Raw genomic sequence first — 25,903 nt, forward strand, 5'->3', positions numbered from 1 at the left:
CACATTATTTATTGTCAATGTATGTGTGTGATGTAAAGCGCTCTGACACCCTGCATTGGGATGAGTAGAGATATAAAAGAAATAAAACAAAATAGTGGTATTTAAATTATTTTTGTAAATACGGGGACAGACCAACACACCTGACATTGTTACCGTGAAATCATATGTCATATATACAGGACTGAACAAAGTCGAAAGCAGCCGCGGTTGGTAGTGGGAGTGGCTGCCGGCCGGTTACGTGGGGAGGGGCAGGGTGGGGGGTAGTAAACTATGGATTATGGAGGTTTTCAGGTAAGTACACATATAAATAAATAAAACGAATTTCGTTGCGCGCACTGGATCCCCAAATGCAATGCAGTGCACGCAACGAAATTCATTTTATTTATTTATTTGCGTACTTACCTGAAAACCTCCGTAATCCATAGTTTACTACCCCCCACCCTGCCCCTCCCCCTCCCCGGCAGCTACTACCACTACCAACCGCGGCTGGTCAAAAGCATGCCTCGCCCGAATACTTGTTAAGTGATAAACTGTGTGTCTTTGTTCCACCTCCAGTGCATGTGGTTGTGAGGCTCCAGACAGCTCCCATTCAGGATACTTCAACAAAAGGAGGCCCGATGGCCCCTACACTGCTCCGGTCTTTGTTTTGGGCCATTGTGGGGTTTAAAATAGGAACGCCTCCTCCCCGCCTGCACGTTGCTGCTGGGAAGGAAAGCGGACAGCTTGCAGGGGCTGCTGAAAGTGGCCCGGTGTCTGAAACCTACACCAGGACGAATTCAGCATACATTTAGTGGGGGGCAACTACTTGGCAGGAGCATGTTTTTAGTGGGGGACAACTTCTTGGCAGGGTGGACGGTGTCCACTCTGTGAAAGGAGTGGGTGGATGTTGTCTACCCACGTGTAGGCCCAACTTGTGCCCTGAGCAGGGTTAACACTGATTTGCACGTGGCAGGTCCAAACTAAGGTGGCATGGTGAGCAAAAAAACAATGGGTTGGAATGTACCAAAAGTGATTGCCAGTGGGTAGGCTTGTTGCTAGCCTTCCTCCCGTCACCTTTTGTATATTTGAACCACTGGAGAGAAACCCACGGCTGCGCGTGCATAGATGAGTGCTCTGATGCACGCTTCATTTAAACACTCAGTGTGTCTCCCTGGCTGCACACGTGCAGTATTAGAGCGCTAAACTTAGGAACCCTGAGTCACAAGGGACTGGCCCCACCCCCGACCCAATGCCTGTAGCAGAATAGATTTAAAGAGAAAAAGAAGGGGCGCCCTGGTCCCACCTCCTCTAGGTCTCCGAAATGGGGGTGGGCCTCAGACCACACAGGTGTGAGCGGGACTGACCTCTCTTACCCTGCCACCGCCTGCTGGCGCTTCTGCTGAGGCTGCTGGGAAAGGGGACCGTTCTCACCCTGCCTTCTTCAGTCAGGCTCAGAGCTTGAAGGGCACCTTGGGCAGACTTTTGTTGTATAAATACACTCCCGGTTCCTTGTTTTCCATCGCAGACGATTCTAAGTAAACAGTCGAGCCAAGCGATTTATTTAATTGTATACTGGCAGCTTGTAAGTGTGGGTGAAAAGGGCGGGGCTCATGTCCCTTTAATGACTACAAGCGTAAACTCCAGATAATGGGCAAATCTAAGGTGATTACAAGGGCGGAACTCTCAACAAAAACTCTCTGTTGGGTTGTCTTCGATGTAGTGTCTAGTTGCCGTTAAAGCGCTGGGCGCACTTTAATAAGGACATGTTTCATACGGGGGATCAAAATAAACATGTATGCATTGATTTGCTATTTAAAATATTTAAAATACTTAAACGAGTGCAAAGAATTAGGAACCCTGCTGCCCCCCTCCCCGTTGCTTTGAGTGTTTGCCGCGCTCCCCTCGTGGCACTTGTGCGTGATAGATAAGTTCAGAAAAGCGCCCCTAGACTGAGTCTGGAGACGGATGTCTCGCTCTTCACAGCTGAGACAGCGACTTCCGTCAGCCCTCGGACCTCTCACGTGGCGTGTTCTCTGCTTCATTCACACTTTGTGGTCACTCTGAGGTCCAGCGAGACAGACAACCAGGGACAATCAGCCTGTCTCTCGATGTCTGCTACTGTCTCGCACTGCCTCTCACGCTCTCTCGCGTCGCGCTCTCATACCAAGCTCGTCCCCTCTTTCCTCCTACCTCGCTTTTTATTTGGTCTCTATTTTTTCTCTCTGTCCTCTCTCTGTTTCATCCTCACGCTCTCTCTATTCCCCCCCCCTCCTCTCTCTTTGCCTCTCTCTCTATTTGCCCCCTCTTTCTCTCTTCTATTCTTACGAGGCAACAGGTGTGCTTTGAGGAGAATTAAACGAGTGACATGCTGACACAGAGTCCATGGTAAGGAGAGACCCCTCCTCTGTACTGTACAGTACATGATAAAAGAGACACCTCTACACGCACTCCAGACTGCCTGGGGGTCTTCATAAATAGGTGTCAGAGTGCCCCCCTAGACTGGGGGTGGGAAAGTCGATACTGCAACGATTAGGGTTGAATGGCCCCGATGTCGCTGCACCTGTTGCACCAATGGAAGCCACGCCCCTGGCTGGGTCAATCATCCAATCGCGGCCGCGTCATTCTCGGTTCTGGGCTCTTTGCCATCGAAAGTCCATTCTTTGAGGCTGGCACCTTCTGGGACACTCACCCTACCCCACGTGGGCAGCATACTCTTGCCCCTTGTGGCCCAGTGATTTTCCACCTAAAGTCGCTCGCACTACTTCCCCCCGCTTGGCCAGGCCACGCGCTGTCTCCTTTAGTCAAAGCGGCCCAGATTACATCACGGCCTCTTATCTGGGACTGGCAGCTTCCTGGAGGAAACCCACAGCGGAGCCCGTGCTCTCGAGGGCTTCACTTCGACATAGCGCATCCCCCCGCGTTGGCTTCCGCGGTTCCGTCCACTGTGTGCATCTCCCATCGCATGCGACGCCTCAAGGCGCACAGATGCTGGAACAGGGCAGAACGAGTCTGTGATCGCGCAACCACTTTGAGAGCCGCTTGCCTTGGCTGATAAAGGTGTTACATTGCGGATTTGCTCTGAGCTGTTGTAACTAGTAACCATTGGAGCTAGAAAGAGCGCTTACGTGTGAAAATATTCATTACAAGAAACTTTTAACGAGTTTTGGGTCACAACCTCCTGCAAAGGGTCTGAGGAGGATGGTGGTGAGTACTGATAAGAATAACTCTAATTTTCTCCGGGTCAAATGCCCCCCACCCCCACCCTCCGTCCTCAAACAACGAATCCGATAGCTCAAAAAAATATCCCGCATGTGGAGACAGGGGCAGCGTAGAACTGGTAAAGACGTATAAAGTACGGGGGGCTACATGACTCTGTGCTTGCTGAAGCCAATGTTTGTAGTAATACCAGTGAAACCGGCAATTGAAAGCTGACTGACAGACCAAAAACAGGACCAGAAGCCGCCAAGTACCAGGTTTACTCACCGACGTGCCTAGCCAGCCATTCTGACGCTGCCAGTCCGACCCAGACTGCACCACGGGGAGAGAGCCCATCGTAGGAGCCTTGGACTCCCAGTTGCCCGCGGCGAGCACAGAGCGCACATCGAGGTGTAACCCCAAGGCGGGGCCCTCGCTGAGCGCGCGCCAGAGGATTTCAGCAGATAAGGCGCGTTTGATAAGGCCCTCAGAGGCGCCTGAAGTGCCCTATGAGGAGAGGCGCAGTGCCGGCATTTCCTGGCTGGAGACAACGGGGAACCGTCAGCACGTTCACCCCAGTGACACCAGAGGTGCCACGTGCCCCGCCCCACCAGTGGCGCAACAAACCTCGAGAGGACCCCCCTCCTCTCAAAGTACATGAATAAGAGCCACCCTCTCCCACCCCAGCCAGGAACTCTCAGCCGCCACCCGTGCACAGGGCCTGAGGGAGCTGCCTTGACCTCGGCCCTCTCACCCTGCTCATTGGGGGCTGCTGTTATGCCACGTTCCCCACTAGCCCCCAGAGGACTAATTGTGGACAAAACTTGAAAGGGAGAAAGAGGCAATGACAAGTTGAATGGGTCTGCCCTGGATGCAGGACCCATGTGATGCCTCGCCGCATGACAACAGATATGTTTGGGAAAAAGTTGTGCATAATGGTGCATTGTCAAATCTTCTCCACCCCCACACCAGGGGCCATATTAATGGAGTGTCCCGGGAGCGCAACGGGCATTTGCGCCCTTTGCGTGCCCCTAGGACACTATGGTATTACAGAAGGGGTTGCAGACGCTTGTACGTCCCCTTCTGTCACACCGATAGCGCCGGCGCACATAAAGTGCCAGCGCTATCATCAGAGGTGGTCCCTCATTTGCATGGGGGAGTGGCCCCAAAAAATGAGGGAATCCCTTTGCGTCTGCGCCCACACCATTTTAAAGATGCAGGTGCAGAGGCAAAGGAGCTGTCCATGCGCCCCCTGATGTCAGCCCTCTGGAGGATCAAAAGGGGGTCCCATTGACCCCCCCCAGACATCCCCTTGCAGGTGAGTGCAGTCACTCACTGCACCCTCCTGCAAGGGGATCTCTAATCCCCCTTCACAGTGCAGGCGGGTTGCCACCTGCACAGTGGAGCACGGAGCAGCTTCAAAGCAGCCGCTCCGTTTATCACCTGAATGCACTGCCCCCAGGGCAGCACAAGCTCACGGCCGCCCTGGGGGCAGCACGAGCTCACGGCTGCCCTGGGGGCAGCGCGTTGAGCATAATACGGCACCTTTTCCTGGTTAGCACTGGGCGCATCTTTTGAAAGGCGCGCCCTGCGCTAACCATGAAAATGCGCCTCATACGTAATATGGCCCCTGCTGTTTAAATGGAACACACACACGCGCACGACACATCAGCCCTCATTATGAGTGCCCGGGTAATTGCAACAATTATGGGCTGGTAAAAGATTTTGACATTTATGGGCACAGAATGCCTGGTATTATCCCAACAGGTGGAATCTGCTACAGTAGGAACCAACATCTGCATGTTCTTCACTAAAAACTCATAATTGGGTGAAACCTATTGCACCCCACATATCACATATCACACCAGCCGCTTGTAATGAGGCCCATGGGAGCAAATTGCATAGAAAACCATAGATATACAGAATTTTGTTCTTTGGCCACAAATATGTACAATTGTTTTGGTGTATTAGTCAATTAAAACACTTTGTTTATTTTGTGATATAAATATATACTGTACCATCATAATGTAATTTTGTAACACAGTGATAATGAGGGGATAGAAGTGGATGTATGCATGGGTATGTATGCATGTTAGTATGTCTGATGACTGTAATGTATGTTATTAATATAGCGTATACTTTTATTGCCAATAATTATTCCTAAAGACACAATAACATTGTTATTAATAAGATTAAAATGATTTTTCTAATTTTGTATCAATTACACTGTTTCGTTGCATGTCTGTTTATGTGCCCTCTACCTTCGTTTTATAATTAATGGTCTGAGATTTATTTTTGTAATTCATTGAGATTATCTCTGCCTTGGGCAAGTTAGCTTGTTGCAGAGGACCCATTTTTCCCCTAAATATTATATTGTGACATGGAGGGGCAGATTCCATCCTTGAAAATTCATGCTGAAAAATCAAATGGAACCTCCTGAAAAAAAGAGTTGTGCTGGAAAAGGAAATACATCAAACGGGGAGTCCACGTATTTGGAAGTGTGTCGTATAAGGAAAGGCGGTGTCAATAACTGTCAGTCTATAATCTGCCAGTACGTGTGCATAAATATTACAAAATGTGTCCCCAAAAACCTGATAACTTTGGAAACATTGATTGTAAAGCTGTTCTGGTTTATTTTATGACTCACAAACAGACTACATGGTGAGGTAGATTAGGGGGTTTAGGCACTTGCTGCAGGCATATATGTGTTTCCAACAAGTTTCAGGGTATATCACTGGTAAAGCAGCTGAGGTGGTTAAGGTATTTGTATTTGCTGCAGAGAACCATGTGTAATCTCTTGTCACACATTTGAATCATAAATTAGTTTAAAGATCATTTTTTTTGTTCTAGGGCACAGGGCTGGACTGGCTGAAGCAGGCACCGGGTGTTTCCCAGATGAGCCACCAGGGCGGGGGCCGGTTTTGGACTCCTAGGGGGCCGTTTTTTAGGTCGAGGCTAGAGCCAGCGCGCATGCGCTGCTCTGTGAGACTTGTTGTGGTGGAGTAGCAAATAGAAACCCCGCCCACTCCCCGCCCATACTTGCCATTGGCTTGTGTCATTGTCTGTCCTAAATGCTGGCTTCTGATTTGTAAATAGGTTTGTAAGTCCCTCCTTAGTGCCACCTCCTCTCCATTTGTCACCTCCCATGGCAACTGGCCCCTTTACTTCGGTTGTTACACGGTATGTGTTATTTAGACTTTTAGCACTATTTTCTTTCATTTGCTTATCCTACTGCAGACACAACATGCTTTGGTGTCTTCTTTATTCCCTCCGTCCTCCCTCCTGTTGTCCGTGCCTTCTTCCCCCTGCCTGACCTCCCTCCCGTTGTCTGTGCCTTCTCCCCCCACACCGACCCTCCTGTTGTCCATACCTTTTCCCCACAACCCTCCCTCCCTCCCGTTGACCGTGCCTTCTCCGCCCACCCTCCCTCCCGTTGTCCGTGTTGGCAACCCTTTGCAAAGAAATGGGTCTGGCGTAAATGCGAGACCTTTTGCATTGCAAATGCTTGTGTTACAGGGGGCCGGTTTTGCAGCATAGCTGCAATATCACCCCTTGTAACAAAAGCAGCTGCAGTGTTTTTCATGTGCACCCCTCAAACCTACCCGCATCCACAACCGGACCTACACAATTGCCAGGACCAGTTGGCGTTCCCAGTCCGGCCCTGCTAGGGGATTGTTTGTAATCTCAAATCACAGGTTTGAATTATGTGTAAAACAGTTCAGTGTGTTAATTGTAGGCATCCTTTTGGAACAGGCAAGTCCCACTGCAAATAGACGGATGGAGCCTGCAAAATGTGAATCCTTGCAAGTTTTTTGTCAGTGTTTTTTCTAAAGTTGATAAAATGGGTTCCGTTGAGATGAGCCATATAAACACTTTCAATTAAGCCCTCAGAACAATGGAAAGTGTTTCGTGTGATATAAAGAATTATTAATGAGGTAATAATACTCATATTCCTACATACTTTTCAAACATGTTGCGAGTAAGGAAGTTAACTAATCTCTCTGCTGTCTTGTGAAGGAGCAAACCAGAGTGTAGCTTTGGAGGCCTTTGTTTCCCTTGCTAGGCTGCTGAATCTGGCTGGCAGGTGTGAGTGCCAGGTTCTGCCCCCTTTGACTTTTAAAACCAGCTTCCAGACAGAATACAAGTGGGACGAAGGGAATTAGTGATTGCCCTTTAAGTGAGGCCTTTGGAGCTGGGTGCTGGAAAAGGCTAGGGCGATGGGTGGTCCTCTAGCCTCCACCTCTCCCTGGAGGCTGCTGATCACCATGGCAACAGACTCATCATGCACATATACTTTTACCCAAATGTCAGTACACTGCCCGAGGGCACAGAATGATTCACCAAGGGGTCCCATATTTCTTTTCCACCACAAGAATAGCTGCTGGAAGTAGAATCAGGATAGGCCCCCCTCTCCCCACCTGCACTTAAGAGGGCAGCCTTTTGGCAGTGTGATATACAACCACTTAAAAAAAATATATTTCTGCATTGATTTTCTGAAGAACATGTGTAACTCCGTACACAGTGGCAGTATACAATAACGTATAGCATCACAACAATGTATAATGCAGCGGCCACAGTAACAGATACTTGAATACAAAGGGAATACAGTATACTTTGTTCCAAAAATTTGGTAAATTGAGCAATCCAGAGTAGAGATTGCAGTCATTGTGATGCGCAAAAAGAAATATTCTTAACAACAACTAACGTAGGTAGGGTAAGTGCCTTCGTGCTCATCTTGTGTTTATCATTGGCTACCGCAGCTCAACGCCATGCTTGCATTGGACGAAGTATTAATGTGAGAGCGCCCGAGAGCTGCCGGATCATGAGTCCATCTTATGTGGCGGGCGGGGGGGGGGTGAGTTTGAGGAGGCAAAAGGGCCAAAATTATGGTAGCGTGACTTTAAGATTTCCTGTGACCCAGGTCACCCGCCCATACCTGTTTTTTGGACGGCCTAATATAAATCCGGTAATCAGATATGGGAATCTGCCAGTTTAGCCTCACTTGCAGTGAGGTAAGTTCCCCTAGTTTGGAGGATTGGGTGTTATCGAGAGGCCTGGTATGTTGCCCTGAGAGATCTCAAATTCAGCTATTAGGGCTCTGCATAGGTCGGCGAGCCATAATTGAGGGGGGGGGGGGGGGCTAAGCGCGATTTCCAGCACATAGCTATCCTCTGCTTAGCTGTCATCATCGCCAAATCCAAGAATTTATTTTGGGATGTACTTTGTGCCGTACGTGAGGTGAGCCCCAACAAAAAGTGTAAGCCATCCAGTGCGACCACGCTGCCTATATATTGGCTATTTTCACCCAGAATGTTGCCAACCACGGGCACGACAATACCATATGCATGAATGTGGCCTCAGTGTGTGATACAACCACCTTATCCCTTAGTGCATGATGCAGTGCAAGATTTCCAACACTTGCCTGCACCGAAACCATCGGGTCCGTACACGATAGGTTTGCCTCTGCCCCCACACCCTATTACAGACGTGGGCGCTGAGGCAAACATGCCCTTAGAAGGCACACTGACAGTGCACTAGGAAAAAGTGGTGAAAAGTCAGTGCACCCCCTGAAGGTAGCCTTCTAGAGGGGACAAAATGGGTCCCGCGGACACTCCCCAGACATTCCACTGCAGGTGGGTGCAGCCACTCACTGCACCCGCCAGCAAGTGGATCACTGTACTTTAAAGTGCAGGTGGCGGCCGCCTGCACAGCGAAAGACGAGTGGCTTTGAAGCAGCTGCTCCTTCTTTCACTGAATGCACCGCGCCCAGGGCAACTGCAAGTTTGCTTCTGCCCTGGGGCAGCGCATTCATGATGATTGTGAACCCTGTCACCTTCTCTGCCAGATGCACCTTTCAAAAGGTGCACTTGGCAGGGACTTGGGTAGTGCGCCTGATCTATAATCGGGGCTCAGGACCACAAGTAAGGTGCACTACTTTTTCAGGAAGTTGTGCACAAGTGATCAAGATAATTGCCATCACTCACAGTGCAAAAAAGAAAATTGATGAAGCTGGCTGTCCATGTCGGCCCTTGCTATATGCTGTGGTGGGCGGAAACAAAATGTGAATGATACTTGAATGGACAAATGCATGAAAAGAGCTGCCCAAGCTCCCCTGTATGTATCTATTATTTTTTCTTATATGTAAGTACTATTACTATGAAGTCTTTTTCCAAGGGAGCCAATTTAGGCATGGTACCATTTTTGAGAAAAATAAGTATATTGGAAAAAAAATATTAAACTAATGGTGGGATTTCTGATTGCATGGTTCACCTGGGGTGTCTATTGCTTGCAGCTAGTGTACAGCTACCCCTAAATAAATATTTCCATTTGCGTAATCACAATCAAATACAGTTTGCATTTGAAATATGCACTTTTTCAAAGCTAGCATGATTTTCTGTGTGATTTGATGGTTTTCAGTATATGTGCATTCTGCACTTCCTTTTGGTTTAATGCGCCCAATGAAATTACTTCTAAGCTTCAAAGCCTTCCTTTAACCTTCCTTCCACTTCCGTGTCATGTTTTGAAGAGACACATCAAAGAAACTGTCTGATTAGGAGTTAAAAAACTGCACTTTCTGTTTATTGTGAAAAACCTCCTCATAAGTTGCACCTTGCCCTTGGCATCTCGGCAGTAGCTTCCTGCTAGTGGTCGCCTCAGCAGCTGTCTGGAGTCCAGCCCTTGAATATTGTTAAATAGAGCTGTAGTCCTAATTTCCTGGCACAGGGTGTGGGATAGGCTTAAATCAGTTGTGTTCTATTCAGAACATGAAAAAGCTGTGAACGGCACATAAACCCATCAGCCTGGCATGAATAGGCAGCAAGGCCAGGGTGAAGCAAGGCCAGGGTGAAGGCGCTGCTGCTCGCAGAAGGAGAATGCCCTTCTGTTCGTCTAACCCGCGCCATTCCCTGTTGGCATGGCAACCACTATTTGAGTTGGAGGACGGGACAAAATGGCCTCAGCAATAAACATTCTAGTACAATACTTCGAGCCCTAGGAATTCTTCTCCTTGGTTAGTTGTGTTGGTTTAGTGTCCCTCTTGCTTATATAGGACAGTAGATAACTTCAGGGAGTTTGTAAGTCATTTGATACGGTCAGAAAGCGTTGGGTAGCAGCATTCGCCTTCGCATTGATTACCGGGTTTGGTATGTTTCAACCGCTGGTGCTTCTCGGTGGGATGAAATAATTGGGGTTTTGGAAAGAAGGTAAGGCAACTGGATTCTGTCATTTGAGGGATGCACACATTGGCTGAGGGCGATTATTTGCTGAGTGAAAAAAAGGAAGCACTGGCTGAATTAATGGTTGAGGATGTGTCATACAGTAACACATAAGGAAACTGAAATGGCAACTTTTTTTGGAATGCATCGCCCAATAGTTCTTCGTTCTTTGGCAATTAAATTATGCAATTCCTGTTTCATAACCATAGTGCAAACACACTCATTCACAATGACGTTCCACCCTTAGGCTACGAGCAGCAAAGTGTTACATCATAAATTACTCTTACATAATGGCTCATTCATGCATCCAGAGCAATTTCATACTGTGTGCCACCATTTTGAATGGCTCTGTTGAATGCTTTGAAATGTTCACTCTCTACTCATACATCCTCATAAAAGTCTAGATCAGATCAAGATGACAGCTCAAGTTTCTCATACAGACTTCCTCAAAGCCTCTCAGGGAGTTCTACTCTTGTCAACGGGTGTACTACTGATGTCAATCTCTGCCTATGGCTCTTTACCTTTTATTATGAAGTGGTCTGTCAAGATTTGAGTTTAAGAAACATGCACACCCATCTAGCTGGGTTTCAGAACTTTGATGTGTGAGCTAGGGGGTGCCAAGTTTGGTGTGGGGAAAGTATGTTGTTGTTGTACGTTGTGCTTTGCTGCGTGCATTTGTTAAGCATATGCAGGCCATCGGACTGCTCCATTGGTACTGTAAACACTGAACAGGAGGCAAGTTGTAGGCAAGTTGAAGCGTAGTGGTAATTCTTACAAAAGGTGAAGGAAAATGCATATTTTAGTAGCTTTCCTAAGACAGGGGTGTTCTGTAGTGCCACAGAGAAAAATAGGTAAAAAACAAATAATAAGTTCTAGAGCTGTTTTGTTGCTACTGAGCAAGCACAACCCGAGACAGTGATTTATAGAAGGGCGATGCCTGGTGTAGTAGTGCGCATTGTGACTGTAGACTGTGGATTAGGAGGAAGTGGCGAAACGTGTTGACCGAGGAATGTCGGCCATTTCAATGTTAAGCATGGTGTGCTAAATTGAATTTTGTGGTCCACATGGAGCAAGCATCAAGAGCCCAGCGTTGAGGTGATATGGTCTGATTTCTCTAGTTTTAAATGCAGATGCTCTGAGTTTTGATCTCTGGGGTTGTGCTTAATCATGTAGAAAGTTATAGTAAGATTTGCAACTTTGTGAGTTGATTCTAGACTCTAGGATGGAGTCAATGATGGACGCCCTTCTTTGAGCCATCCCCTGGGACAGTAAGAGCTATTGGTCAATGGATAGGAGGACATTCATACTTTATATACATGTCTAGACATAACCCAATAGCTTGTTAAACATGACAACTAATGTACAAGACGTAGACCCAGGATAGCCCTCTTACAACATTGATCACCTGTTCCATTACATTCCAGGTTGATGATGATCTATAGTCACAAGGCCCCCATACGCTGGCCCAATTCTCACACAGTTGATTACACAAAGCGGGAACGACTGGGATTGGTGTTCCTATACATTATTGCAAACAGTTCCTTTACTTTATATAAATAAATGAGCATTTCTTATTGGGGGGGAGGGCAGAACAGCGCTTTTAACTGAAAGTCCGCTATATCTGAACGCGGAGGTGCGAGACACTCAAGAGTCTTTTATATCTGAACACTGAAAATGCTTCTGACAAAAGTCTATGGAAAATGCATGGGGATTGTGCATTTTGGGAACTTCCCTCCTTTTTCTCTGCCCCGCTTGATGGATTAACCAGAAACTTTCCATGCACAAACTAGTCGAAAAGTAGCACTTTCTTGGAAAGTTTTGCGAAGGTTCGTCAAACAGGGCCTAAGTTATTAGCAAAGCAAAAAAGGCATTTCCGATTGAAATGCTGACCTAACTAGAAATACCCAATGGCGGCCGACATATATCTTTTTTTCCTGCTGGAACTAATTTCAGAAGCTATTCTAAAACACATTTAGATCAGCATGTATAAGGAGAAGGAAAATGTTCCTGATTTTGAATATTTGTTCAAATTAAATGTATTATTTTATTGACCTGTTGAAATTCTTCTTTCTTACTATGGTTAGAATTTAAGACTATTGACTGTGCTGAGTCTTGATGCAAATTAAGTTACATTCCATGTGCTGGGTCGCTCTCACGGTATTGTACAAAGACTGTCCCAAAGTATTTGGGCATCCTAGGCACAGTACATTTTTTTCCTCCCTTTTCCTATTTTTTTGGCCCCCGGGGAGCTAAGGGTTTCTTGAACGGTGCTCCAGCTAGTGTAGCCTTAAACAAGGGCCCATGTGGCATGTGCTTGGAAAACACTGTTAATAAATACTGTTGGACTTGGCCCTTTTTGGCAGCTTCACCCCTGAACTTTTTGCCTTAAGCTCTGACTTGGTGGTAGTGATTTTAGGCCTCTGGTCACTTTAGCACTGTGGCCCAGTGTAAAGTGCATGCACGCTCTGAGTGCATGTGGTGAGATTGGCCTGCCCTCCCATAGGAATGCATGGGAGATATGTGTGTCCATGGTAATTCCTGGTATGAGAGGAGTGCAGGGGCGAGTTCAGTATGTATGAACTCGTGAGAATAAATGCTGCGCAATAGTGTGCGCATATTTATGGTGACTGGTGGAGAAATGCCACTTTTAGAAGTCGGCATTGCTGTGTGTCTGCCTGCCTGATGTGAATTGCATGTCTGGCTTGTGATTGACAGGAGCTGAAGGGTGTGGGTGGCTCCAGGAGACAGGGTGAGTCAGCCCAGTGGTGAATAGAGAGATCTGCATCTAGATGGGAGGGAGGAGTTGCACCTGGGACCTGAATAGGGCTGTGCCTTCCCTCCACAATGCTGGCTCCACCCCCTGTGGTGTGTCTGATCACTGCGCCCCCACCTGAAAAAGGGAAGAGGAGCTGGGCAAAACAAAGTGCTCCAAATCCCCTCTAAACCAGTTCTGACTGCTATCCCCCAAGCCCTGTTCTGTGACACAAAGGGATTGTCTGATCTAAATATAGGGGCTGTGACCCAATGAAAATGTTCAGTGTGCTGTACTTGGTGTGCTGGTCCTGCCGGGCATGCTGCTGCTGGTGCCCAATGTGGGCTGCCATGGGGGCTTGCCTCCCTGGGCCCTGCATTGCCCTTAAATCTCTACAGGAACTTTCTGCTGATGCCTTTTATCTACAGGACCTTTTGCCTGTTCTAGCGCATTGCAAGCGCTTTATTTTCATTATTCCCCCAGCAAAGGAGCACGAGGGCTCCGCAGCGCTGAGCTGCAATCATTTCCAGAGGGAATCCCAGCGTGGGGGTCCCCCCCTTTCGGAGGCGGAGAGAAGCGGGTGCCTACCCTAAATTGCGCCAAGAGCGGGAGCCTACCCCGCTTGATACATTCTGAAAACGGCGGGTGCCCCCCCCCGCCTTATGTTGCCTAATGGCGGGAGCCCACCCGCCTATTGATCTTCAATGGAGCGGGTGCCCACCCCGCATTGCCGCCAGAAGAAATGATCACCGCAGCGGCCCGGGCCGCGGCCGTCCAGGAAGTTAGGCACGCCTGCCTGGGACGTGGGCGGGGCCTGCCACCGAGCCGGAAGAGGCCGGCGTATTGTGATGACGCGGGGCTCCCATGCATGAGGGAGAGCCCCGCGGTTGTGGCCAAAGTACACCGGAGTCCCGGGTCCCAGGAGGGGGACCCGGGTGACCAGAAAGCACGGCGAAGCCGCCAACGGCAACGCGGGGCTCCCAGGAGTGGAGGGAAGCCCCACGCCTTAGAGAAGGGCCGCCACAGGACAGAAGTGCTGCCGGTCCTAGTGAGGAGACCCAGATCACCGCCAGAGCCCGGTGTGTAGGGGTGTAGGAAGGTGGATATCTGACTATGGTTACCCCCAAATTTTTGCCTAGTGTCTAGCTGGTTTTTCGACTTAGTTGGCCTGAGATCCTGCCATTCAGGATCTCAGCCTGGCTGTTCTCTCTTTAAAATGGACTCCATGTACCCTAGGTACATACCCAATTGGTTGGATCACCCTGTCAGCCCCTGTACCAGTGTACACTAGGTACCCAGGGCATTGGTGTATCTAAGGCCTGCCCGGGGCTGAAGCATGTATTATGCCACCCCAGGCTTGGCCTAACAAATTTGACACAACTGGCTGATCACTCAGCTGGGGTAAGTTGGTGTAACCACCTCTTACTTAGGTGTAGTATACCTATACCTAACCTTAAATGGGACACCTGGTAACCTATAAGTCACTCCTATGGCAGGCCTTAACAATCCTGAAGGCAGAGTGCTTGGTTCCATGTGAGATGGTGCTCTGGCATGAGCTGAGCCTGTCTGCAGTGGTCGGAACAACTTCCTTCTACTGTTTCCAGATATCGTCATACCATATACTCTTAAGTGTATTATGAACCTCGCGGTTAAATGCTAACTTTGGTTTGGCTTTATCAAAACATGTCGAGTAAGGTGTCATACGAATTGGAATACTAACCCCTCGCCAATTCTGGCGACGGGGTTAGCATTCCACCCTTCTAGAGGGACACGACATGTACAGTACCTGAAACCCGGGTAAAATCAGACATAGCCTCAGCTCCACAAAATGGATGCTGCCACCACAGACACAAGTCTGCCCTCCTGCTGCTGGGAGTCCTTCCAGCTTGGGAGGTGTGGACAAAGGGTTTCCTGCCAGGGGAGGTGCGTGCACCACCCCAGACAGGATTTTGTGTATTGGTCAGGTAGGGCTTGAAAGGAACCAGACATGCCTGAGGCTCACAAGGAGCCTCGGTGCATATGCCAGTTCAATCCGGTCCTGGGGCACACCAGTCCCGGGCCTGGGGCGAGCTGGACAAAGGATTGGGGGTGTAACCACCCCCTTCCTGGTCCCGCCCTTAGGGAGGGACCTAGCAGGTAGTCCGGCCCCTAGAATCCGCTTAAAGGTAGGAGCTGTGTCCTAAGACTTCAGACATCCTGGAATCAACTTGAAACTAAGAAGAAGACGGGAACTTCGATGCTCTGCCGCACAGAGGACTGAAGCCAATCTCCCCTGTGGTCAGGGAGTGACCACCTTGCTAACGCAAGCACCATCCAGCGAATCAACGTCTGCTTTGCCGCCGCCTCCCGCCGGATCCCGAGCCCAGAGACTGACAAGACCTGGACCTCCAGACCTCTCACCGCCCAATCCACAGTCCCTGAGAAGAGGAGACCCGTGGAGGCACCGAGACACGTGGAGCCAGCCATCTTGAAAAGACCACGACAAGCTGCAAGCACAACAACCGAGGCTCCCTCCGAGTTGTGCTTTGGGATCTGAGAAGCCCAACACCCGAGCAGCATCTGCACCAAAGGTGAGCCCTCCAGCATCTCCACGATCTGCGTGGGGCCCTTCTGCATTTTGCCACTCAACGCGCCTAACCGGTTGCTGGCCCGCTGGCTAGTGGCCATCTTGGCGACGAACTTCACAAAATACACTGCTGGTCTGGTTGCTCCAGACTGGCCCTTGCTCCCCTCCAAAGGAGCAATCCCTCTGACCTTGCTGGTCAGAACCATCAGCTTATTTCATCTCCTACAACAATTGCTTTTGCCAAGGCTTGTTTGCTTCGATCAAGTCGCCGACACCGCCGACAGCGAGAGCCTGCGTGGGACAGCTCGTGACTCGATTCCTGGACGTCGTCGACCTTCAGGGACCACGTGGCTGCAGAGACAAGCTACACCTTTCTTCCTGTTTGCACCCGACATCGCCTGGTACCCACCTGGTGCCACGCTGGTCACTGGCTAGTGACTGTGGACACTGTCCCCTCTGCTTACAGGTCTTCAACATCTCCGATCCACCCTTGGATCCACCGCATCTCTTCCGGACCGGTCGCCTGCAGCATCTTTGCCCCCAGGCTCCATTGAACAGATAGAAGAAACCCGACGCACTTCGACGCCTATGCACCCGCTTCCTGTGGGTGAGGTAAAGCTGGCACTCCGGTGCCCAAGTGTAGAGAATCATCTCTAGTGTCTGTGTTTCCAATCTTAAGTTCCTAGTCCATCCGGAAGATCCTCTTTGCAGTAACTTTGTACTTTTTACGCACCCATTGAAAACCTATGGGAGCTCGCGTGTGACTATTTGCTCTGCACACGCAACCCGTGGACCTCCTGGTCACTAACTGAAGTTAGCTCCTTGTAGGCCCAGCGATTCTAGAGGCCCTAGGCCTTTTCCCTTTTCTGTTCGTGGTACTTATACCACTATTTTAGTATATGGTTTGAGCGGCCACCAGGGCCTATCCATATAAAGTGCAACTTCTGTGTATTCTGTTATAATCTTGTTTGACGATTTGTGCTCCTGTGCTCATAAAGAGACTAGGGGTTACTTTGAGAAATAAATACATATATATTTTGAATATATATCTGTGTGGTGTCCTTTCATTGGTATAAAAGGGGGTTGCATTTGGTAAAACAGCTTGCTTAACACGCTTCACGAGTTTAGCCTCAAAGACTGCTTAGCCTACGCTACCACTAGGGCAGCTAGTCCGAAAAGGTTGACTTACAACCACACCATAAGGGTTGCTTGGCATGGTACAAGGTGGTCACTAGAACTAGTGAACAGCATATACCAGGCCAACTTCTCACATTGGTGAGCAGCGGTTGGATTTGAGCTTGCTGTGTTTTACCATTGTAATCTCTTGGTTACCAATTGAAAGATCACATAGGTACCTATAGGTACATATAAAACAAGATTAGATATACTTAAGTTCTACTGAACTTAGTTGTTGTAGAGCAAAGGGAGTAGCACGCCCTGACTACAACTACTAGATAGGTTTAGTAGGTAAACCCAAGTGTAGGTAGATTGCAACACATCCACCCACACTTGAGAGCAATGGCTGGGGCAGAGGGGTCCACTGTACCCATCTCTGTTGAGAGTGACCCCCAGAGGGCACCATCCATCTTTGCTACCCTTAATCAGAATGAGCTCAGGCATTTGGCAACTCTTAGAGGCCTTAAACAGCCCAAGAACCCTACCTCTGCTGAGCTCAGAGAACTCTTACAGAATGATGAAAATCAAAGAGAGCTCAAGAAAGCTTCCCAGTTAGCCCCCTTAGGGACAGGAACAGGAGGCCCCCCTTCTGAAGATGCTACCGAGGTACCCCTTTCCAATAGTCACCCCTTAGATGAGGTTCATACTACAGAGGATGAAAGTGAGAAGGGTACTGATACAGAAGGTAGTGGGGATGAAGGGAGAACTAGCCCAGTGCCAAGTGTTATACTTGGCCCAGCTAAACTAAGGCTATTGGGGACTGACAGTGGGTTTACCCCATTGGATCTCCCCAGTGGACTTAACCCAGGGCTTGGGAGGCAAAGGAATCGCTCAGGTGAATCCAATGCTTCCCATGGCTCTAGAGGCTCTCAAGGTCACTCCAGGAGAAGGATGACCACCCCTCAGAGGAGGGAACATGAGGCCAGAATGCAGGAAGCCCAGCTGAGGATCAGGAAGCAGGAGCTAGAAGTAGCCCTGATGGAAGAAAAACTGAACAAGGCTAGGCAACCTAAAGAGAGTGGGTCTATACCCACTGGTGGCAGCATTGTCCCTAAGGACAAAGATAGGGTCTTTGATAATAGGAACCTGTCTAAGGTTGTGCCCCCCTACAAAAGTGGGGATGACATCCACAAATGGATGACTGCTCTTGAGAGAGCCTGCAAAGTGCAGCAGGTTCCTGAAGACCAGTGGGCAGCAATCCTCTGGCTCTCCTTTGAAGGAAGAGGCAGAGACAGACTCCTCACTGTTAGGGAGGAGGATATCAGAAACTACAGAGTCCTGAAGAGTGTCCTAGTTGATGGGTTAGGCTTAACCACTGAACAGTACAGGTTAATGTTCAGAGACACCCAGAAGACACAGACTCAGGACTGGTCTGAATATGTTGAGTGTGCCACTAAGGCTTTGGAGGGTTGGTTGCTGGGAAGTAAGGTATCTGATTATACAGGATTGTACAATTTGATGATGAGAGAACAGATTTTAAGTAACTGTCAAAACCAGCTCCTCCATCAACACCTGGTAGACTCAGATTTGACCTCTCCCCAAGAATTGGGAAAGAGGGCAGATAAATGGGTCAGGACCAGGATCAGGCCTAAGAATCAGGGTGGTGACCAAAAGAAAGATACCACCAAACCTCAAGAGAAGGGTGGGGATAAAGCAAAAGAGAAATCTTCCTCAGGGCCCCAAAACTCCACACAGGGTGGTGGGTCCCAAGCTCCCTCCTCTACCACAGGTAAAAAGCCTTACTGCCATGAGTGTAAAACTCCTGGGCATTGGAAAACTGACAGCAGTTGCCCAAGGGCTAAAAACAAAACTGTTCCTCCAATTACTCCTGTCACACCACCTATTACTGTCAGCAGTAATCCCCCAGGTGGTGGGAGTGCCCCCAGAAATCTGGGTGGGTTCACTTGGGGAACACAGGGGGACCCTGGCTTAGCCAATTCCCCTGCAGCAACTACTCTTGTCTGTGATGGTGGCATGGGGTTTGCCAACTTCACTGCCTGTCCCAACACTTTGGGTAGGTACAGTCAGGAGCCCTACATCAATGGTACCAAAGCTGAGGCCTACAGAGACACTGGAGCTAGCATCACAATGGTGGCCCATTGGCTAGTTCCCTCTGAACAGCTTTTGCCTGGTTGCTCCTACCAGGTAACTAACATTGATGGCAAACAGAACAGTCATCCCATGGCAGAGGTGTGTCGCAGCTGGGGAGGGGTCACTGGCCCTAAAAGGGTGGCAGTGTCCCCAACCTTGCCTGTAGACTGCTTACTGGGGAATGACTTAGAACTCTCAGCTTGGGCTGGAGTTGAACAAGACACCCATTCTAAAATGGTAGGCCTTTCACAAAAGGGTAGTGGGGTTGTGCCATTCCCAACCCCTGTCCAAATAGATTTCCTCCCTGGAAAGGTTGGAAGGGCAGTGATAGCCACAGCCCAGGCACAGACAGACTTCCCTGTAGAGACAGGCAGAGCTGTGGCAGTCACAGCTCAAACACAAACTGAGTGCCCCCCTGAAGAGGTTGGCAAGGCTGTAATGGTCTCAGCCTATACTCAGACTGATATAGGTGTAGTGAGGCCTGAAACTATGGATCACTCCACACAAACAGAGAGTAGTGGGGAGGAAGAAAAGTCTCCCTCTCCCCAGACATTAGGAAAAGGTCAGCCTCCTCAGGGATCTGACCTCACCCCTTGTGAAGGAACTGCCCCAGAGGTAGCCAGGCCTGGCCTGGCAGAGCCTCTGATGTCAGTGGCCCCTTCCAAGGTGGGACCCAGTCTGGTGCAGGTAGCCTGCCTCTCTCTACCCTGCCTCAGTCAGCCCAGGGCTGCAGAGGTCAGGGAGGCCAGTGGACCCCAAGAGGGCCCCTGTCCCCAAGAACCCCCCCATCAAAAGAATGAGGATTGCCTGGCTAGTAGCCCTAGTCAGGTGATGGTTAAAAACATTACTGAGGGATCTCCTTTACAGGTAGATAGGGACCTCCCCCAGAGGGATTCTGTTGGGCACAGGCAAACATGGGACCTTAGGGCCCCAAACCTGACCTGTCCCTCCAGTAAGCCCACAAAAGGGACCCAGCCTCCAGCTTTAGGTAGCCAGAGGCTGACCCTGAGAGCACAGTGCAACTCAGTTAAGGAAAGAAAGGCATCCATGGTGGAGGATGATTGGAGGAAGCTGAGGCCTCACTTTGAGGACACTCACTTCAGTACTCCATCTCAACACCAGCCTTTTACTTTGCCAAGACACACCAAAGGTAGAGATTCCCTATGGTGGAGACCCTCTGATACCCTTAGGGTGAGGGATTGCTTAGTGGACCATGAGACAGGGGGTAACCATGCCAGTGCTGGTTCCTCCGTATATGGCCACTTGGGCAATATAGGCTTACCTGGTCAAGGTCAGCCTTATCTCCCTTCGTTTGGGGGGGGGGGGTTGTGTAGGAAGGTGGATATCTGACTATGGTTACCCCCAAATTTTTGCCTAGTGTCTAGCTGGTTTTTCGACTTAGTTGGCCTGAGATCCTGCCATTCAGGATCTCAGCCTGGCTGTTCTCTCTTTAAAATGGACTCCATGTACCCTAGGTACATACCCAATTGGTTGGATCACCCTGTCAGCCCCTGTACCAGTGTACACTAGGTACCCAGGGCATTGGTGTATCTAAGTCCTGCCCGGGGCTGAAGCATGTATTATGCCACCCCAGGCTTGGCCTAACAAATTTGACACAACTGGCTGATCACTCAGCTGGGGTAAGTTGGTGTAACCACCTCTTACTTAGGTGTAGTATACCTATACCTAACCTTAAATGGGACACCTGGTAACCTATAAGTCACTCCTATGGCAGGCCTTAACAATCCTGAAGGCAGAGTGCTTGGTTCCATGTGAGATGGTGCTCTGGCATGAGCTGAGCCTGTCTGCAGTGGTCGGAACAACTTCCTTCTACTGTTTCCAGATATCGTCATACCATATACTCTTAAGTGCATTATGAACCTCGCGGTTAAATGCTAACTTTGGTTTGGCTTTATCAAAACATGTCGAGTAAGGTGTCATACGAATTGGAATACTAACCCCTCGCCAATTCTGGCGACGGGGTTAGCATTCCACCCTTCTAGAGGGACACGACATGTACAGTACCTGAAACCCGGGTAAAATCAGACATAGCCTCAGCTCCACAAAATGGATGCTGCCACCACAGACACAAGTCTGCCCTCCTGCTGCTGGGAGTCCTTCCAGCTTGGGAGGTGTGGACAAAGGGTTTCCTGCCAGGGGAGGTGCGTGCACCACCCCAGACAGGATTTTGTGTATTGGTCAGGTAGGGCTTGAAAGGAACCAGACATGGAATCAACTTGAAACTAAGAAGAAGACGGGAACTTTGACGCTCTGCCGCACAGAGGACTGAAGCCAATCTCCCCTGTGGTCAGGGAGTGACCACCTTGCTAACGCAAGCACCATCCAGCGAATCAACGTCTGCTTTGCCGCCGCCTCCCGCCGGAGCCCGAGCCCAGAGACTGACAAGACCTGGACCTCCAGACCTCTCACCGCCCGATCCACAGTCCCTGAGAAGAGGAGACCCGTGGAGGCACCGAGACACGTGGAGCCAGCCATCTTGAAAAGACCACGACAAGCTGCAAGCGCAACAACCGAGGCTCCCTCCGAGTTGTGCTTTGGGATCTGAGAAGCCCAACACCCGAGCAGCATCTGCACCAAAGGTGAGCCCTCCAGCATCTCCACGATCTGCGTGGGGCCCTTCTGCATTTTGCCACTCGACGCGCCTAACCGGTTGCTGGCCCGCTGGCTAGTGGCCATCTTGGCGACGAACTTCACAAAATACACCGCTGGTCTGGTTGCTCCAGACTGGCCCTTGCTCCCCTCCAAAGGAGCAATCCCTCTGACCTTGCTGGTCAGAACCATCAGCTTATTTCATCTCCTACAACAATTGCTTTTGCCAAGGCTTGTTTGCTTCGATCAAGTCGCCGACACCGCCGACAGCGAGAGCCTGCGTGGGACAGCTCGTGACTCGATTCCTGGACGTCGTCGACCTTCAGGGACCACGTGGCTGCAGAGACAAGCTACACCTTTCTTCCTGTTTGCACCCGACATCGCCTGGTACCCACCTGGTGCCACGCTGGTCACTGGCTAGTGACTGTGGACACTGTCCCCTCTGCTTACAGGTCTTCAACATCTCCGATCCACCCTTGGATCCACCGCATCTCTTCCGGACCGGTCGCCTGCAGCATCTTTGCCCCCAGGCTCCATTGAACAGATAGAAGAAACCCGACGCACTTCGACGCCTATGCACCCGCTTCCTGTGGGTGAGGTAAAGCTGGCACTCCGGTGCCCAAGTGTAGAGAATCATCTCTAGTGTCTGTGTTTCCAATCTTAAGTTCCTAGTCCATCCGGAAGATCCTCTTTGCAGTAACTTTGTACTTTTTACGCACCCATTGAAAACCTATGGGAGCTCGCGTGTGACTATTTGCTCTGCACACGCAACCTGTGGACCTCCTGGTCACTAACTGAAGTTAGCTCCTTGTAGGCCCAGCGATTCTAGAGGCCCTAGGCCTTTTCCCTTTTCTGTTCGTGGTACTTATACCACTATTTTAGTATATGGTTTGAGCGGCCACCAGGGCCTATCCATATAAAGTGCAACTTCTGTGTATTCTGTTATAATCTTGTTTGACGATTTGTGCTCCTGTGCTCATAAAGAGACTAGGGGTTACTTTGAGAAATAAATACATATATATTTTGAATATATATCTGTGTGGTGTCCTTTCATTGGTATAAAAGGGGGTTGCATTTGGTAAAACAGCTTGCTTAACACGCTTCACGAGTTTAGCCTCAAAGACTGCTTAGCCTACGCTACCACTAGGGCAGCTAGTCCGAAAAGGTTGACTTACAACCACACCATAAGGGTTGCTTGGCATGGTACAAGGTGGTCACTAGAACTAGTGAACAGCATATACCAGGCCAACTTCTCACAAGGGGCTTGGCTCTAGTTGGGTTTCCGAGGGAGGCACAGAGTCAGAGCGGGCCCGTCTGGCAGCGGGCCGCTCCAACGCTTGAGGGGCAGCTTCTAGAGTGCAGGAGAGAGCCCCATTGGTCCCCACAGTTCTTTGGGGGGCAAGTTCGGTTTTTTGTGCATAAGAGAGCTCCCGTGGGCCCAAGAGTCTCGGGGGCAGATCGAGGCGCATTATCGGTGCCTGGGTGATCCCGCAAGAGAGCGAGCCACCCCAACCATGGGGGCATGGGATTTAATGCCACTAGGGGGGTCCGGAGAGCACAGAGGTGCCGGGCCCCCCACCTTTATGCAAAGTGCCATGAACCGGGCACAAATGAGAGAGAGTCCCTGAGAGGGACCAGAGCCACAGTGAGTGCCAGTGAGTTTCACAGCTGCCCAGCAATTAGTGGGCAGCTGCTACGTTTAGGTTTGCGCAGTGGCGCACTTTTGATTCAGCTGCTAGGCAGCAGCCCTGACATTCTGGACACAGGGCGTTTGAGCCCCCTTGAGAAGGCCAGTTGGCCAGGGGGACTGAGAGGTTTGTAGGGCGCCAGCCCCTAATGTAATCTATGCCTCTACTATGGTCTTTCTTAGGAGACTATGTGCTAAATGTGATTTATGTGGTGCTAGGAAATGTGATTCATGTAGTATGATTTACGCACCCTGTTTTATACCTCTAAATGTGTTTTTTTATGATTATGAGGTTGGTTTGCATACTATGGTTTATGCTAGTGAGATTATGTTCCACTGAGATTATTTCCTAATGTAAGTTATACTAAGGAGGTTAGGGTCTAATGCGGTTAGACTTTTGAGAGGATTGCATAATGTGTTTATGCTGGTGAGGTTGGCGCAGAATGTATTTCACGCCTAAATGTGATACTGTGCATAATGTGGTTTATGTTACAGGCTGATACTGAGTGCAGTGGTTACCAGTGGTTACTGGTTGTACGTTTAAGAGATGTTTTACTTTTACTAAGTTCGCTTTGTGATGGTTCTGACAGTGGTCCAGTGGGCCCTGTGAGGTGTAAATATGACCTAGAGCCAGGTGGCACCATGTATATTATGTGTTTACTATTCTAATGTGTTATGAGAATACAAAGGCTATTTTTGATATAACCTTGTGTGGAGTTCCTTTTGTAGTGTGCCTGGGATGTTGTTGCTGTGTGCGTGCGCAGATGCTTTACACATGGTCTCCGGGATAAGCCTGACTGCTCGTGCCAAGCTACCAAGGGGGTGAGCAGGGGTTATCTTTGGCGTGTAACTCCCTTGCCCTGACTAGAGTGGTGGTCTCTGCCTGGCTTTGGCGCAAGCCCTAGCCAACCAGAGATCCCATTTCTAACAAACACAAATCAGTACAGTGGCGATAACAAAAAAACTAAGGTACAGACGTATTCATAAACTAATATAGTGTTCATATACTGGCTCCATTGTAGATAAATTCTTTCGTTTTTGCAACTCATGGTTCCACTTCCCACAAACTGAAAGTGAGCTCCTTTTACTCTGGCTGCGCCTGTACAGATGATCACATCTTTATCTAAACAACTCTTTTAAGCCCTCAGGCCTGTCATGTATCTTACTCATTCATGGTGTGAGGCGTGTGTCTCAAGTAGAGGCACAAACCTGTTCTGCCTGCTTCACAAACCGAATACATTATCTACAGGAAGATGGCATTTGACAGTATTTGTGTTTAGTGTGAGAAAAGGGTCCTGACGACAGCATTCAATGCGCGGCATCTTGTGCCCGGATAAACATTTGTTGATCTTTGCCCACCACACCGGTGCTTTACAGAAGCCATTTTCCTTTGTGTGATGGCCGCCATGCTGTACCGTATCCCCTAGGGTGGAGGTAGAATCTGCCTTTACCCATGGTTCTCAATTCCTGTTCAGGTGAGTTTGCAGTTACTAAAATACAGCATTCACCTCTCTACTCTTGTTCTCAAAGGGGATCTTTCTGCATCTGGTGTGTCCAGATCTTCAGGCAGAATTTATTTAATGTGTTTTGCATAGAGTGAGACTACCACCTTGCTGTGTCTCTGGTCCCTACACCATGACAACATACAATGCAACAAGGATCGAAAACGCCACAAATGCCATGTCGTATCTTGTCATAAATAGCGATCAGAAATGGACGAACCCAGTGGTGTTGGTACGATCACTGGCAAGCAGTGCTTGGGAACCCACTAGGTGAGTAAAAGGCCCCTCACACACCAACCTGGTTGGTGTCATGCTTCATCATAGGGGCCCCAACCGGGTGGCCGAGCGCCTCCCGGTTGTGCTGCAACGCCTGACTACAGCGGAGCTGGTGTGGTGTGATAGTGTGATGTGGTGAAAGATTAAAAATACCTCTGAGAATCCTTGCCGAAGGAAATTTATTGGTGGCGGCTCAGGATATATTAAAATTAAAATTATGTGAAGCAACTACGAAAAGGATTAAGTTTCTGATAGTTGACTATGTGGTTGGTCTACATGTTTCAGCCCACCTCAGGATGTGCGGGGCTTTCTTCAGGACCAGAAAGTGCAGTGAGTGGCAAAATAGAGCCACGTGAATAGTGAAAAAATAAAACGGTAATTTACCTACACACTCTCTAAGGTGTGTGGAAACGGTATCGGCTCAATGGCAGACACCGCAGCGAAAAAAGACACTATGGCTGATTTTTGATCGCTGATCAGGAAGGGGAGGAGTGCGCTCCTCGTAACACAGATTTTGGTCAGGAAGCAGTACCCGCTAGGCACCTACTGTGGTCTCCCGGAGGATCCGGGAGACCACAGTAGGTGCCTAGCGGGTGCCAATGTGTTTAAAGTCATGTTATTAAAAATTACTTAATTTAACAACAGCCCACAAACCACTCTGTACAGACTTCCCATTGCAAGGGCTACTAGAATTATGTGGCAAATGTATCTAAATAATCTGACACGGTTATCGAAATTATGCAGCACGTTATCTGGCAGAATTAATTTTATCCATTTGAGCTAAAAAAAAGATTTTTTGATAAACTGCAAATAGAGTGACAAACTATGGAGAAAATTAGGTAAATTCATAATTAT

The 25,903-nt window shown here is 49.2% G+C and overlaps 1 protein-coding gene and 1 long non-coding RNA gene across 3 annotated transcripts in view; one reads left to right on the forward strand and one right to left on the reverse strand.

Annotated features, from left to right (window-relative positions):
• LOC146805964 (uncharacterized) overlaps window positions 1–3,593 on the reverse strand; it is a 78,136-nt gene extending 74,543 nt beyond the window's left edge. Inside the window, exon 1 of the long non-coding RNA XR_014967946.1 lies at window positions 3,463–3,593. This is a non-coding gene — a long non-coding RNA (uncharacterized LOC146805964). The remainder of the gene's footprint in view (window positions 1–3,462) is intronic.
• Window positions 1–25,903, forward strand: part of P2RY6 (pyrimidinergic receptor P2Y6) — a 273,825-nt gene that overhangs the window by 20,809 nt on the left and 227,113 nt on the right. The window lies entirely within an intron of this gene.

The sequence above is a fragment of the Triturus cristatus genome, chromosome 8, assembly GCF_964204655.1.
Source record: "Triturus cristatus chromosome 8, aTriCri1.1, whole genome shotgun sequence".
NCBI lineage: Eukaryota > Metazoa > Chordata > Amphibia > Caudata > Salamandridae > Triturus > Triturus cristatus.